Source organism: Elephantulus edwardii, unplaced genomic scaffold (genome assembly GCF_000299155.1).
Source record: "Elephantulus edwardii isolate Elephantulus edwardi_28Jun2011 unplaced genomic scaffold, EleEdw1.0 scaffold00038, whole genome shotgun sequence".
Taxonomy (NCBI): Eukaryota; Metazoa; Chordata; class Mammalia; order Macroscelidea; family Macroscelididae; genus Elephantulus; species Elephantulus edwardii.
Window position 1 is genome coordinate 14088142 of NW_006399788.1, and position 16160 is coordinate 14104301.

At 40.5% G+C, this 16160-nt stretch overlaps 1 pseudogene; it reads right to left on the minus strand.

Annotated features, from left to right (window-relative positions):
* Nucleotides 1–10881: 10881 nt before the first annotated feature.
* LOC102851231 lies at nucleotides 10882–14009 on the minus strand (annotated as a pseudogene).
* Between the last annotated feature and the right edge of the window lie 2151 nt (nucleotides 14010–16160).

The following is a 16160-nucleotide window of genomic DNA, read 5'->3' on the forward strand; positions in this document are numbered from 1 at the left end:
CTACTCATATGCAAGTTCAAATTAAAACTAAAGAAGGTTAAATCATGCCCATAGTCATAAAAATTTGACCTTGAGTCTATCTTCCTTGAACTTAAAAACCAACTCAGAAATAGGTTTGAGGCATTGAACACTTATGAATGAAAACCAGATAAGATCAGCTGTGGGAAGATATCAAGAATATCATTCATGAAGAATGCAAAATGTTGTTACAAAGTAGGAAGAAGAAGACAAGACAAAAATGGATGTCAGAAGAGACTGACTATTGCACTAGAGTGCTGAGAGGTCAAAGCAAAGGGAAGAAATCAAGAACTTAAGGAGCTGAATAGAAGATTTCAAAGGACCACTCAGGAAGACAAGGTATAATATTATAATGAAATGTGAACGGGGCTGGAGTCAGAAAATCTAAAGGGCCAAAATCAATCAGGATATAAGCTGAAAGAACTAAAGAATAAAGTCAAGCCACAAGTTGCAATGCTTAAGGATGCTATGGGCAGAATATTGAATGATTCAGGAAGCATTAAAAGCAGATGGAAGGAGTATAAAGAGTCATTATACCAAAAAGAACTGGCTAACACAGAAGAATTTCAGGAAACAACATATGAGCAAGAGGCAATGGTGGCGAAGGAGAAAGTGCAAGCTGCTCTGAAAACCATGGCAAAAAATAAAGCCCCAGGAATTGATGGAATACCAGTTGACATATTTCAACTAACAGATGCTGCCCTGCATGTTCTCATCAAGTTGGCCAACTGACTGGAAGAGATCCATATTTCTTTCCATTAAAAAAAAAAAAGGTGACCTGACAGAGTATGGAATTTGTCAAACAATATCACCAATATCACACACTAGCAAAATCCTGCTGAAATTATCCAGAAAAGACTTTAATAGTACATTGACAGAGAATTACCAGAAGAAAAAAAACCCCTGTATTTAGAAGAGGTTGTGGCACGAGGGACATTATTGCCAATGTCAGATGGATCTTGGTAAAAAGAAGAGGGTACAAGAAGAATGTCTATCTATGTTTCATTGATTATGCAAAGGCATTTGACTGTGTGGATCACAATAAATTGTGGCTAACCTTGAGGAAAATGGGAATCTCAGAATACTTGATCCTGCTTATGCAAAACTTATACTTGGGCCAAGAAGCAGTCCTCAGAACAGAGCAAGGAAACACTGTATGGTTCAAAATCAGGAAAGGAGTGCATCAGGGATGCATCCTGTCCCCATACCTTTCCAATCTGTATGCAGAACAGGTCATTTGGGAGGCTGTATGAGGAGGATTGCGGCATTAAGACTGGAGGAAGACTCATTAACAACCTACAATATTCAGATGACACAACCTTGCCTGCCGAAACTGAAGAAAATCTGAAGATCTTGCTGCAAAAGGTCAAGGACTGTAGTCTTCAATATGAATTGAGGCTCAACATCAAGAAGACAAAGATTTTCACCACTGGGCTTATTGGCAGCCCCATAATAGATGGAGAAGAGATTGAGGTTGTTAACATTTGCAACTTGTTCAGATCCACAATCAACACTCTTAATACCAGCAGTCAGGAAATCAAAAGACAAATTGCATTGGGAAAATCTGCTGTCATGGACCTCTCCAGGGCAACGATGTCAGTCTAGGTACAAAGGTGAGCATAATCCAGGTATGCTTTAGATAGTTGGACAATGACTAAAGATGACAGAAGAAGAATAGATGCTTTTTTGTTGTGGTGCTTGAGAAGAGTCTTGTATATACTACGCACTGCAAAGAAAACAAATAGGTCTGTCTTGAAAAGAATGAAACCACTTCTCTCCTTGGAAGTGAGGACTTTGAAGCTCCCTTTCACTTACTATGTGCATATGGCCAGGAGATATCAGTCCTTGGAGAATGACATCATGCTTAGAAGGGTGGACAGACAGCACAGGAGAGGGAGACCTCATACGGCATGGATTGATACTGTAACTGGGGCAATGGGAGTTGGTGTGTCAGAATTAGTGAGACTAGCTCAGGACAAGGAAAGTTTTAGTGCTGCTGTAGATAGGATTGTTATACAATTCAGGTGACTCAATGGTACATACTATGACAGGTTTGGAAGCAGGAGTGGCATCCAATTCCTAAACCACATGCCTCTGAAAACTCTGAACTTTGATAAAGGTTGATAGTTGTAGAGGGCCTTCACGCCTTTTGTTCATAATGTCGCTATGAGTCGCGTTCAACTCAAAGGCAATCAACAACAACAACATGATTAACCACCCCCCACCATACACACACCCATACTCACCCCCTTCCACTCCTTGCATTATCATACACGTTCTACAATAACGGTCTTATACAGTATTTGTCCTTATGGAACTGAGCTAGCTCACTTAGCATAATGCTCTGCAGTCCTTTCCAAATTAGGGTGTAATAGATTGATAAAGGTTCTTTATTAAACACATGTTTTGCATAAAATTTCCACCAGTCTTCACTGGTTTTTCATTACCTTGAATATAACTTTCAAAGTGCTAAAGGTTTTCATATAGATGAGGCACATTTTATGATGTTTAACTTTTGTAGTTTGTAGTTTTGGTCTCCTGTTGCTGAGATCTTTAACTAACCAAATATTACAAAGATTTTCCCCTAAAAAGTAATGTTACATTGTTGTCACATGCCATCAAACTAGAAAAATGTCTACCTTTAGGTTGTCAATACAACTCCTTACTCACTAGGCCACCAGAGCTCCCCAAACATGTAATAGTTTTATGTTTTACATTTGAGACTGTTGATTGTGAGGCAAGAATGACTGATAGTGACCCTATGAACAACAAACCTGAATCCTGTCTTCCTCTGTGCCATCCTCATCATCTCTGAGAAACTTGAACCACAGCTATAGACACTGTGTCAAGGAAGGATCAATCTCATCGAAGATCTTCCTCCCTTTCACTGGCCCTCTACCTTTCCAACCATTATGACTCTCTCTAAGGAACAATCTCATGTACAAAGGAATAGCAACATGTCTAAAGGATGTGAGACAGAGCTTTGTCATCCTTGCCTCCAACCACCATTCCAGCTCTACTTTCTCCCAGACACATCTGTTTGCTTTTTTTTTTTTTTTAATCCATTTGGGACTATGATTTTAAGTTCATTTTTTGCGTGACATAAGGTTCAAATGGTTTGTTCTTTTGTGATTTTTTTAATAAAAATATTCAATTCTTTTAACACTGTTTTCAAGAGCTTTTTTTTATTGAATTGACATGGTACTTTTGAAGATAATCAAGTAACCTTGTAAGTATGGGTGTATTGCTGGATTTTATTCTCTTCTATTAATCCTTCTGTCCAGACTTTCTCCAACACTTGTTTTTGATGGGTGGCATTGAATTGAGTACTTCTTATAGCATACCTATGAACAATAGACCTGGATCCTGTCCTATCCTGTGCCAGCCTCATAATCTCTGGTACACTTGCGTCCATTGCTGCAGTCACTGTGTCACTATCTCATTGAGGGTCTTCTCTTTTGATAATTTTGCCCCCTTTGAAGTATGATATACTCTTCTGAGGAATAATCCCCTCTAGCAACATGCCCAATGTATGAGAGACAAAGCTTCACCATTCTTGCCTCCAAGGAATGCTCTGGCAGCACTTTTTCTAAGTCATATTTGTTCTTTTTTAGATTTTTAAATTTTTTCTTTTTTAAATAATTTTTAGTTTAGGGGGTTTCAATAGTTCTTGTTACTGTGATTAGCATCTATAGCCAATTGACTCTAAGTAAAAGAGCTTATCCTTAGTACTGTGGAGAGGCCTCATTCAAAACTTGAAAGCCTGAAGAACTAAAACTAAGATTTACTGAGAAGAAATTCTTCCTTGAGGCTGTAACATAGAACTCCTGCCAGAGTTTCCAGTCTGCTGCCTGCTCTATAGATTTTGGATTTGCCAGTCCTTATAATCACATGAGACAATTCCTTAAAATAAATCGCATATATAAAGCATAATCTATTGGTTATGTTTCTCTGGAAGAACTAATAAAGTATTCAGCCAAATCTGAAATTATGTCTTGCTTTCTCTTGCCCAGCTCTCTCAGAATAGATCTCACATGTATTTCTCTACTTTATACTCATATAAATGACCATGTTTCATAAGTTGTTGGTGTATTAATAAATGTTTCTTGTAGCTGAGTTTTAATTAATACCCCAAGGCCTCTGCATCTAGATATTATAGGTTAGAAACAGTGAGAAGAAAATTTGTGGAGAGAAACGGAGGCCACAAAGAGGACATAGTGATGTTCAGGGAAGAAGCATGAACAGAACTATGGCACCAGCTGGCGGAATAAATCCATGTCTGACAGCAACTCTCCACCCAATAAAGCCAGTGAGATTATAGCAAGAAGGCTTCACTGTTCTAAGTGCAGGCACTCAGGCAAACTTTGGAAGGAGCAAACTTATATAAATGAATAGTCTAAGAGGTGGAGGCTTGGGAGGGGGTCTATCCTCACTTGTAGTGAGCTTGGTTTTGCCCTCTGAAAGTGAATTTCTCTTTGTCATCACTTGTTATGCACCTGAGAGCGGGACACTGAATAAGGATGACAGAAGAATTGATGCCTTTGAGTCATGGTGTGGGAGAAGTGTACTGAATATGCCATGGAATACCAAAACCAGATATGTCTTGGGGAAAGTGCAACCAGAATGTTCCTTGGAGGCGAAAATGACAAATTTCAGCTCATATAATTTGGGCATGTTGCTAGGAGAGACTATTCCTTAGAAAGATGGAGGGTCAGCAAAAGAAAGGAAGACTCTCAACAAGATGGATTGACACAGTGACTGCAGCAATGATTAAGTGTGTCAGAGGTGATGAGGATAGCACAGGATAGGATGGGGTTCAGATCTGTGGTTCATAGGGTCTCTGTGAGTTGTACTAGACTTAATGGTACCCAAATCAAACAATAAAATTCACTCTATTCTTAACTTTTTTTCTGCATGATTTGTGTTCTTCCTTTGTGCTTACAACTAACAACTCAGGAAGCAAACTTTTTTTTTACTCAGTTTACAAAAAAACAAACAAAAAACTAAATTTATTGCACTCAGCTAATTAACTAGACCCCAGTGATATCCCCAAAACCTAACGGGGAAAGATGTCCTTGGGTAGCACCAACTCTGCCCACCAACAGAAAGGTTGGAGATACCACTATACCCACAAACTATTTGGAAGAAAGCTCTCCCAATCTGCTTCTGAAAGATTACAGCCACTAAAAGCCCTAGGGAGCACATGTGTACTCTGACACACTTGGGATGACCATGTGCTTAACTTGGTTTAGGGTTTTTGGTTTTTGTTTACATGAGGGCATGAAAGTGTCATTCAACAAGGTTGGAAGACCTCCTCCAATAGCAAAGGAGGGTTTGGCCCTTGTCTGAAAAGAACAAGGTCTGTCTGGCAACAACCATCTGACTTTTGCCAACTCCACAAAGGGGAACTGTCCCCATCAACAGCACAACTGTGAGGTCAGACATGTCACTCATGCTCCCACACCTCTTTATACTTGTCTCAACACTAATTTTACTGCTTTGTTTTTATTATTGTTGTGTGCCAACAAGTTAACTATAACTCATAACAACCTGTGAACAGCAGCTCTGTGATAGTTCACACAGAACCAGATTAGGCAAGTTAAAAGGCTATAATTCATATTAGTAGCAGAATACAATCACTTAGTCAAGACAGGTTCTGAAATGTGCTCACACATTTCAGAAATGTGTGAAATAAGCCTTGTGCCTTATGGCTTTAGACCAGTGTTAGTCCAACAAACTTGGGCAAAGGCTCTTAGTTCTTGTTCTGTGGGGAGTAGCCTTCCCAAGAGAAGCTTTGTCTTATGTCAGGTCTCTGGTTGTCTGCTTCAGCCACTGCTACTGCTGTAGAGCTGGTACAAGAATCCCTGGCCTGAAGGGCATGTACTGCATGCCTGCGTCGTCTTTGCCAGTGGTGAGAAGCTAGAATCTAAGGGCATGTACTGCATGCCTGCGTCGTCTTTGCCAGTGGTGAGAAGCTAGAATCTATTGCCGAGCCTGCTCAGTTTAGTGGTGAGACGAGCCAATTTCCTTGCGAATATGCTAACACAACCTCTTCATGTGCTCCCACCCATCCACATGGCATAGTCAAATTCAATGGCTAAGAAAGCCATTTTGGGCAATAAACCCTTAACACTACATCTAGGATGTCTCAGATTTACTTCTCAGGGTAAGACATAAGTCCTCTAAATCTTCCTATTTGGGCCCCATTCTCAGAATCATTAATTCCCGTTTAATGACAATAATCAGAAAAGTGATCAGGCATCATTGTAAATTTAGCTGACTCTGAATTTTGGCAACCTGCCTACTCAAAATTTGTGTTTGATTTTAGCTGCCTTAGCACTTGGGTCTGCAGGAAAGATAAAAGATTCTGTTAGCACAGTCTTGGAAATGAAATGAAACAAAATAAAATTCCTAGTTTTTTGACTGTGCCTTGGGCTGAGAAACTGAGTCTTTGAACTTACTGTCTTTCAGAAAGCTCTTCAGTCTAGAAGCAGCCTTGTGTTCCATTTTTCTATAGACCAGTAGACTACGGGAACTCCTAGAATCAGTTGTGACCACAGCTAGGGTTCTAAATAACAAAGACTAGAACACAGTCTGACTAGTTGAAGAAAGAAAGCAGTTTATAAAAGGTGCTTTAGAGTCTGCAGATAGTGAAGGTGAATGAACAACACCATAAACCTGTTACCTGAACTACTAACACCACAAAATAGTGCTACATTTCATACCTTGCTGTTACATGTTTCAATTTCCCATGGCTGCTGTAGCAAATTACCACAGTTAACAACAGAAATTTATTCTCTATTAGTTTTATTCTGTTTCCCCACCACCACAAATTTTCAGGCTAGAAAATCCAGCCTCTCTGAAGGTTTTAGTGTGAAATCCTTTCTAGTCTCTACTATTTTTTGGTTGGTTGGGGCAATTATTTGCATTCCTTGGCTTTTAGGGACGTTACTCCAGTTTTGGCCAGGCTCTACCACCTGTCCTGGAACATCTTGAAGGAATTGTATCTCTTTATATCATTTTGCCTAAATCATAAACCTCACCAGATGAATCAAATAGTAGAGATTATAATAAATGCACACCTGTACTTTGATAGCAAAGAAACTGGGAGAGTCAGGTATTCCTTTTACCTTAGAGGAGTAGGATAAGGTAACACATTCTACAGCTGTTAGAATGCCACATAGAATGTTATCATTGCTGATGTCTGATGGATCTTGGTTGAAAGCACAGAAAATAAGACATCGGTTCTAATCCATCAGCCACTCATTGGTAGAAAGATGTGCCAATTTCTCTCTTGTGATTTACAGCCTTGTAATCATCATGGAGAATTATCTATGAGTCAGTTCTGATATGATGAAATTAAGATAATATCATATGCATGTGAAAGTTTTGCAATGAATAAGGAAGACCAAAGAAGAATCGATACCTTTGAACTGTGGTGTTGGTGAAGAGCACTGAACATGGTACAAGGTGATAGAAGAACAAACAGATCTGTCTTGAAATAATTGCAGTCAAGGTTCTCTTTAGAAGCAAGGGTATTAACACTTTGTCTCATACACTTTGGGTTGATTAGAAGGAGAAGCCAGTCCTGGCAGGGAAAAAACTGTACTTGAAGAAGTAAATTGTCATCAAGGAAGAAGATTCTCAATTAGATGAATTGATACAGTGACTACAGTAATGGGCTTAAGCAAAGTGGAGATTGTGAGGATCTCACAGGATTGGAAAGGGTTTCAATTTGTTGAACATAGGATATTGTTGTTGATTGCCGCTGAGCTGAGCGTGACTCATAGCAACTCTATGAACAAAAGACCTAATGCTTTTTCCATAACAATCGTCATTTCTCCAAGTTCATAGGATTTCCAAAGACATGTGGTTTAGGAAGTGGATGCCACTCCTGCTTCCCAACCTGTTTTACAACTGGGAGCTCCAGCAGACACTGCCCACATTGGGAAACCATGCTAGTATTTGATACCCCAGTGGTGCAAGGTTCAGCATTGCAGCAAAACCAGGTTACTTCATACTGCACATTGACAAAGAGTGATGTACAAAGTGGAAGTTTGTTTCTCCAGATATAACAGCACTAGTTTCATTTAGCAGTGGTTGAGTGTCATCAAGTGGCATACGACTGAGAGTAAGCTTTGCACAAAAGCCCTAAACCCTGTTCTATACCTAACATCATTCCTGTACAGAACTCTATTCTATAACTAACATCATTATGTACATTTATAAAGTTTATAGAGAGTTTGTAGAGTTTACAGAGACATCTAGTTTAGGAAATCGATGCCACTCCTGTTTCTAAGCATAAATCAATCTGGAAGCTCACCATTAGGGTATTTGACAAGACTATGGAGCAGTGTGCAGCATCACAGCAACACCAAGTTGTTCAGTTCAGCAAACAGATAAAAGTTCTGTATCATTTAAGGAATATTCATTAAAAAATTAATGAGAGCCCTGAGGGATTTTTAAAGAGTAGTAATACACATCAAATATGACCCCCCAAAACTTCCCTTATGTGCCCATCAAGATGCAAGCAAGCAACCAAACTCCCAGAGAGGAGGCTCCAGGCTATAAATCAAAGACAACTGACAACAAAAAAATACTTTTGGAAGGAGCCCCTAGTAGCATGCTTAGGCAACTAACCGAAAGAGTGATGATTTGAAATCACTAGCTGTTTTGCAGAAGAATCAAGATGAGTGATTTACATGTGTTAACATGTATAGACTTAGAAACCAGAGTTATTGTAGTTTTTGTGTACCATCCAGTTGTAACCAACCCATAGCTGACCTCTTTTAGGTTTGCAGAGATAGTTAATTTCGTGGGAAGAGATTGCCCATCCTTCTCCCGTGGAGCAGCTGGTGGATTGGAAATGTGTGCTTTGGAATTGCAGCCCAGCTTCTTACCACTCAGCCACCAGATCGGCCTTAGAAATGAGTTAGAGGGTTATGAGTTACGAGGAGGAATTGACTCTATAGCAGTGAGTATGAGTTTTGGTAAACAGCCAAAATGCTCATTAGAAAAGAAGTTGGTGAGACTTCATTTCATATACTTTAGCCGTGCTTTCAGGAGGGAGCCATTATGCTGGGTAAAATACACAGTGAGCAAAAAATAGGGAGGCCTTCAATATAATGAATTGTTGCAGTGGCTTCAACAATGTGTTGAAACATAGCAATGATTATGGGTTTGGCATAGGACTAGACAGTGATTTGCCCTGTTATATCTAGGGTTCTTATAAATTGGTACTGGCTTAAATACACCTACCAACAAGTAACCACACATATTTCCCAGTCTTCACTGTGAGAACTTAGATGTAATGTCGTGTCCTCAAAAGGCCATCGCCTCCTACCATACTCTCTGCTGTGGCCCTACCCCTGGATTAACAGTCTGTAGGACATCACTCTATTCACTTCTTTCAAGGTACATATCACATCTGTAACTATCTTGTTGATTCATTTATTTGCAGTTTCTCTTCTCTAATTTACATATAAACTCATTGACCACTTTAATCTTGTCTCCATTTCTTCTGATGCTATTGTTTTTAGGTCTAGTTGCTAGGATTTTTGTTTTCTCTATGTTGAAGTACAATGTACAGTCAAGCGTAGTTAGATCTGAAGCCTAATTGGTCATCAGTAAGAGCTTCAATCTTCTATGTTTTCTGCAAGAAAACCACGTCCTCTTCATATTGTAGATTATTAATGTTGTTATCGTTATGTACAAAGGAATCCAGTATGACTCATAGTGAGTATAATTCAATTGTTGCTAAAGAGTCTTCCTCAAATCCTGATGCCTGACAATAACATTGACCAATTGTTGGTGATTGCATTCCAATCCTATATTGTTGTTATTGTTATTGTCCTTGAGTCATCTGTGACTCACAGCAAACCATGTGTAACAGGTCTGAAGCCTGCCCTGTCCTGAGACAGTCTCACTGACTCTGACACACCTACCCCCGTTGTTCATTACTGTATCAATCCATTTCATCTGAGGTCTCCTCTCTTGCACTGTCCCTCCACCCTTCTGAGCATGATGTCCTTCTCCAAATACCAGTCCCTCCTAGCTGTTAGATGGCGTTTCAAAATCCTAGCCTCCAAGGAGAAAGTTGGTTTCACCCTCTTCAAGGCACACCTATTTGTTTTCTTGGTGGTCCGTGGTATGTTCAAGATTTTTCTCCAGAACCACAAATCAAAGGTATCAATTCTTCTCCTGTCATCCATAGTCATTGTCCAGCTCTCTGATGTATAGGCAGTAGTTGTGAAGACCATGGCCTGCATCAGGCACATCTTACTCTCTAGACTAACACTCTTGCTTCTCAGTACTCTGGAGAGATCTGTGACAGTAGATTTTCCCAGTATAATTTGGTTTTTGATTTCCTGACTGCTGGTGCCAAGAGTGTTGATTGTGGAGCCGAGCAAGCTGAAATTGTTAACAACCTCAAACTCTTCTCCATCTATCATGGTGCTGCCAATCAGCCCATTGGTGAGAATCTTTGACTTCTTGATGTTGAGCTTCAATCCATATTGAAGTCTACAGTCCTTGACCTTCTGCAGCAAGCGCTTCAGGTCCTCCTCAGTTTCAGCAAGCAAGATTATGTCATCTGCATAAGTTGCTGATGAGTCTTCCTCCAATCTTTTTTTATAGTGCCAATTTAAATACATCTTCATTTGAGACACTGCATTTTCCACTTGCAATATAGTGAAAATAAAGTGTAATGTTAATTCCTTTCCCTATGCACATTTCATATTCAAGTATTGAGAATGCCTAACAATTTAGTCTAGCTATTTAGACTTTGCAACTGCAGTGTGCTACAAATTTGAGTCCTTCAAAATTTTACTGTGGGACAATGAATGCTAAAGTATGTAGATTGGTTTAGTCAACCTCTTCAATGGTGTGTCCAGAAGAGGTACCACCAGATGGAGAAGCTCCACCACCAGGGAAGCCACCAGGCACGCCTCCAGCACTCTAGCACAGCTTGGTGATGATGGGGTTGCAGACTTTCTCCAGCTCCTTCTGTTGATGCTCGAAGTCCTCCTTTTCTGCAGTCTGATTCTTATCAAGTTGATAATTTCATTGCACTTGTCAAGGATCTTCTGCTTGTTTTCGTCATTGATCTTGCCTTGAAGCTTTCCATTTCAACTGTTGCTTTCGTATTAAATGTGTAGAGCTTGAGGGAATTCTTAGAAGACACCTTATCTCTTTGCTTCTCATCTTCAGCTTTGTACTTCTCAGCCTCCTGGATGATTCGTTCAATGTCTTTTTTACTCCACGAGGTGCAGGAGGTATTCCAGTGAGTTCAAACTTGCCAAGCAGGTTGTTATCTTTGGTCATGGCATGTTCACCTTCATAAACCTGAATGAGCACACCAGGCTGGTTGTCTGAGTAAGTTATGAAGGTCTGTGTCTGCTTGAAATGGTAGTATTCAGCCTGATGAGGAGATTCATGACTCCATCAGCAGTTTCAATACCAAGCGAAAGTGAAGTGACATCCATAAGCAGCAAATCTTGAACATTTCCGATTTGTCTCCAGACAGAATAGCCATCTGGACAGCTGCACTATAAGCAAAAGCCTCATCTGGGTTGTTGTTCAATTCCTCTCCATTGAAGAAATTCTGAATCTTGGGAATTCTGATAGAATCAGGGCAATATCATGGATCTGTGACTTGTTTAGCTTGACCCCCCTCAGGGCTTTCTCCACAGGGTCCAGAGTGCCGCGGAAAAGATCAGCATTCAATTCTTCAAAGCAGGCTTAGGTAATAGAAGTATAGAAGTCAATTCCCGCATACAGAGCATCTATCTCAATACTGGCCTGGGTGCTCGAGGAAAGTGTGCACTTTGCATGCTCACAAGCATTGTGGAGGTGTCTGACAACCCTCTTGTTTTCACTGATGTCTTTCTTATGTTTATACTTGAACTCTAATGAAATGGTTGGCCATTCTGTTGTCAAAATCTTCTCCACCTAAGTGGATGTTCCCACCTTAGACTTGACCCCAGATACCCCATTCTCAATAGTAAGGACTGACACATAGAAAGTGCCACCTCCCAAGTCAAAGATCAGCACATTCCTCTCAGCACCAAACTTTTTGTCCAAACCATAAACAATAGCAGCCACAGTTGGCTCATTGGTGACTTGGAGGACGCTGAGGCCAGCGATGGTTCCAGCATCTTTGCTAATCTGGGGCTGAGAGGCATTGAAGCAGGCTGGTACAGTGACGACAGCATTGGGAACAGTCTTCCCAACTTAGGCTGCTGCGATTTCCTTCATCTTTGTGAGAACCACAGATGACACCTCCTCTGGATAAAAACTTTTTGTCTCTCCTTTTTTATTCTACTTGGACATTGGGCCTGGCTGCGTTGTTCACCACCATGAAGGGCCAGTGTTTCATATCAGACTGCACAACGGTGTCATCAAATCTTCGTCCAGTGGGATGTTGGGCATCAAATACTGGTTAGTGGGATTCATTGCAACTTGATTCTTTGCTGCATCACTAATCAATTGTTTGGTATTGGTAAATGCGACATAACTTGGGGTGGTTTAGTTACACTGATTATTTACAATGGTCTCCACTTTCCCGTGCTGGAAGATCCCTACACAGGACTAGGTGATGCCAAGATCAGTGCCAACTGCAGAGCCCTTGCACGTGGTTGCTCAGTGAAGGTCCCAGGTGACAAAGAAACAAAACTGCACCTCATGGCTGCTGCTGCACTGAATGAGTCCTTCCTCCAATCCTGATGCCACATTCCTCCTTGTAAAGGCCAGCCTCTTGAGTTACTTGTCCTGCATATAGAGTGAAAGGTGGAAGAAACTATATAACTGCCCCTATCAACAGTTAACACCCTTGGCACCAGTAATCAAGTAATAAAGAGATACGTTGTACTGGAAAAGTCTGAAGTTAGAGACCTCTCCAAATTATTGAGGAGTAATGATGTCAGTTTGAGGACTAAGATGTGTCTCATTCAGCCTATAGTCTTTCTGATCACTTGCTATGAATCTGAAAGCTGGACAATGAATAAGGATGACAGAAGAGGAGTTGACATGCCTTTAAGCTGTTGTGTTGTAGAAGAGCACTGAACTTCCATCCCATGGACAACCAAAAGAATAAACAAATAGGCTTGGAGATGGTGCAGCAACAGCGCTCTTTGAAAGAGGCAAGGATAATGAGGCATCACCTCACATACTTTGGGGATATTGCTAAAAGGGATTATTTCTTGGAGAGCAACACGATTCATAGAGGAGTGGAGGGTCAGCAAAAGTGAGGAAGACCCTCAACAAGATGGACAGTGGCTGCCACAAGGAGCTGTAGTGTGTCAGGAAGTGTGGAAACGGCACAGGATTAGATGGGATTCAGATCGACTGTTCATAGGGTCGCTGTGAGTCGTACTTGACTCAATGACACCTACCAACAACAACAACAAAGGTTTTCAAGACTACAATCTTTACTAAAGCGGACTCCTTTCTCCCTTGGGGGGGGGTAACTGCTGGGTTCAAGGTGGTAATCTTTTATTTGGTAACCAAGCTCTTAACCACTGTGCCACCAGGATTCCTTTTACTTTTTTATGTAAATTTATTGTAAACTGAGCATCATTTAACATCAGGAGAGATAGAGAAAAAATTTAAGTTGTCAACTATTTCATTTTATTTGGACCCATAATCAATACCCAGGCTAATAGAAGTCAAGAAATCAAAGGTGTGCTTCATTGGGAAAATCTGCTGGCAAGGGCCTCTCCAAGGTGCTAAAGAGCAACAGTGTCAGTTTAAATACTAAGGTGTACCTGATCCAAGCCATGCTATTTCCAGTTACTTCTCATGGATTTGGAAGTTGGACAATTAATAAGAATGTCAGATGAAGAATCCATGTCTTTGAATTGTGGTGTTGGAAATGAGTATTGACTATCCCACGGGTTACCAAAAGAACAAACCAATCTGTCTTAGAAGAAGTGCAACTCAGGTGCTCCTTAGAGGCAACGACGATAAAGCCTTGTCTCACATCCTTCTGGCATGTTGTCGGAAGTGGGGCAGTCCTTGGGAAAAAGACATCATGCTGGGAAAGGTGGATGATCAGAGAAAGAGAGGAAGACTCTCACCAAGATGGATTGACGCAATGACTGTAACAATGGGCTGGAACATATCAGAGATGGTGAAGATGGTGCCGGATAGGGCAAAGTTCAGATCTATTTTTTATTGTGTCATTACGAGTGGTAGTTGACCCAAAGCCATCTAACAACAACAGTAACAACAAGCAATAACCTGTAATGTAGATATGCAAAGAACGTTGGTGATGTACTCCACCAGAGCCGTGCTGCTAACCCAACGGCCACACCTCTCTGGCAGTTCAAATTCAGCAGTGACTCCATGAGAGAACTATGGGGCAATCCCCTCCTAATTTATAGACTTGAACCCAGGGGAGGACCAGGTATAGTCAGTTCTGTTAGATGCTGTTAGTCAGTTCTGACTTAAGAACTCCATATACTCAGATTGAAACCCTATCTAATCCTAAACCATGCTCATTCTCATTGCTTTGCTTCAGCCTGTAGTTGCAATCCCTGTGTCAAGCCCTCTCAGTGAGGATCTTCTTTTTACTGACCTTTTACTTTCCCAAGATCTGGCTCCTCTCTGAAGACTGGTCCTTCCTGACAGCATGTCTAAATGTAGTGAGATGAAGTTTTTCCATCCTTGCTTCTTAAGAGTATTCATCACGCTTCTTCAAAGATAGATGTGTTTGTTCTTTCCACAGTCTGCAGTATATACAATATTCTTCGCCAACATTATAATACAAAAGTATCAATTTTAGTTCAATAGCCCTTTTTATTATTATTATTCTGCTTTCACATACACATGAAACAACTGAAAGTACTTGGCTTGGGTCACATGCACTTTCATTTTCAAAGTGACACCTTCACTTGTTAACATTTTCAAGAGGTCTTATTATTCCACAGCTGCTAGCTTGGTTGTTGATTGCTGGTGGATACAAGTAAACCGACATTCTAAACAATATTTTCTCCTTTAGCATGCTATCTACTAATAACTGTTTGAGGAGTTTTGCTTTATATTCAGATAGAATCTATACTGAAGGCTATTCATGTCTTTGATCTTGATCAGGAAACATTTATGACTAAAACAAGGTACTACATTATATAACTGCCTATAGACAATAAATATTATTTACTTGTTCAATAAACCATGCAGTGTTTCTTTGCTCTGTTCTGAAGACTGCCTCTTGGTTCAAGTATAGGTTTTGCATAAGCGCAATGATCTGTTCTGAGATCCCTATTCTTTTCAGAGTCAGTCGCAATTTGTTGTGATCCACACAGTCAAATGCCTTTGCATAGTCAATAGAACATAGATAGATATTGCTCTGGTATTCCCTGCTTTCAGCCAAGATCCATCTATCATTAGCTATAATATCCCTAATACCACAGCCTCTTCTAAACTCAGCCTGCACTTCAGGCAGTTCTTTGTTGAGGTGCTGTTCCAGTCTTTTTTGAATAATCTTCAGCAGATGTATGCATGTGGTATCAATGATATTGTTCAGTAATTTCTGCACTCTGTTGGATCATCTTTTTTTGGAATGGCAATAAATATAGATCTTTTCCAGTCAGTTGGCCAGGTGGTTGTCCTCCAGATTTCTTGGGACAACTTGGTGAGCACATCCAGGGCAGCGCCTGTTTGTTGTAATACGTCAATTGGTATGCCATCGACTCCTTGGGCCTTGTTTTTTGCCAATTCTTTCAGAGCAGCTTGAACTTCTTTCTTCATCACTACAGGCAGAAGGGTTTATGACACACATGTGTCCAATTTCCATATATTTTCAATCTATATGTGGAAAAGATTATCTGGGAGATTGAGCTGTATGAGGAGAAATGTGGCATTAGGATTGGAGGTAGATTTATCAATATCTGTGTTATGCAGATGACACAACCCTGCTTGCTGAAACTGAGGAGGAGCTGCAGTGCTTGCTGCAGAAGGTCAAGGACTGCAGCCTTCATTATGGATTGAAGCTCAACATCAAGTAAACAAAGATTCTCACCACTAGGCCAATTGGCAGCATCATGATAGATGGGGAAGAGACTGAGACGGTTAACAACTTTAGTTTGCTTGGCTTCACAGTCAACACATTTGGTATCAGCAGCCAGGAAATGAAACAGATGAGG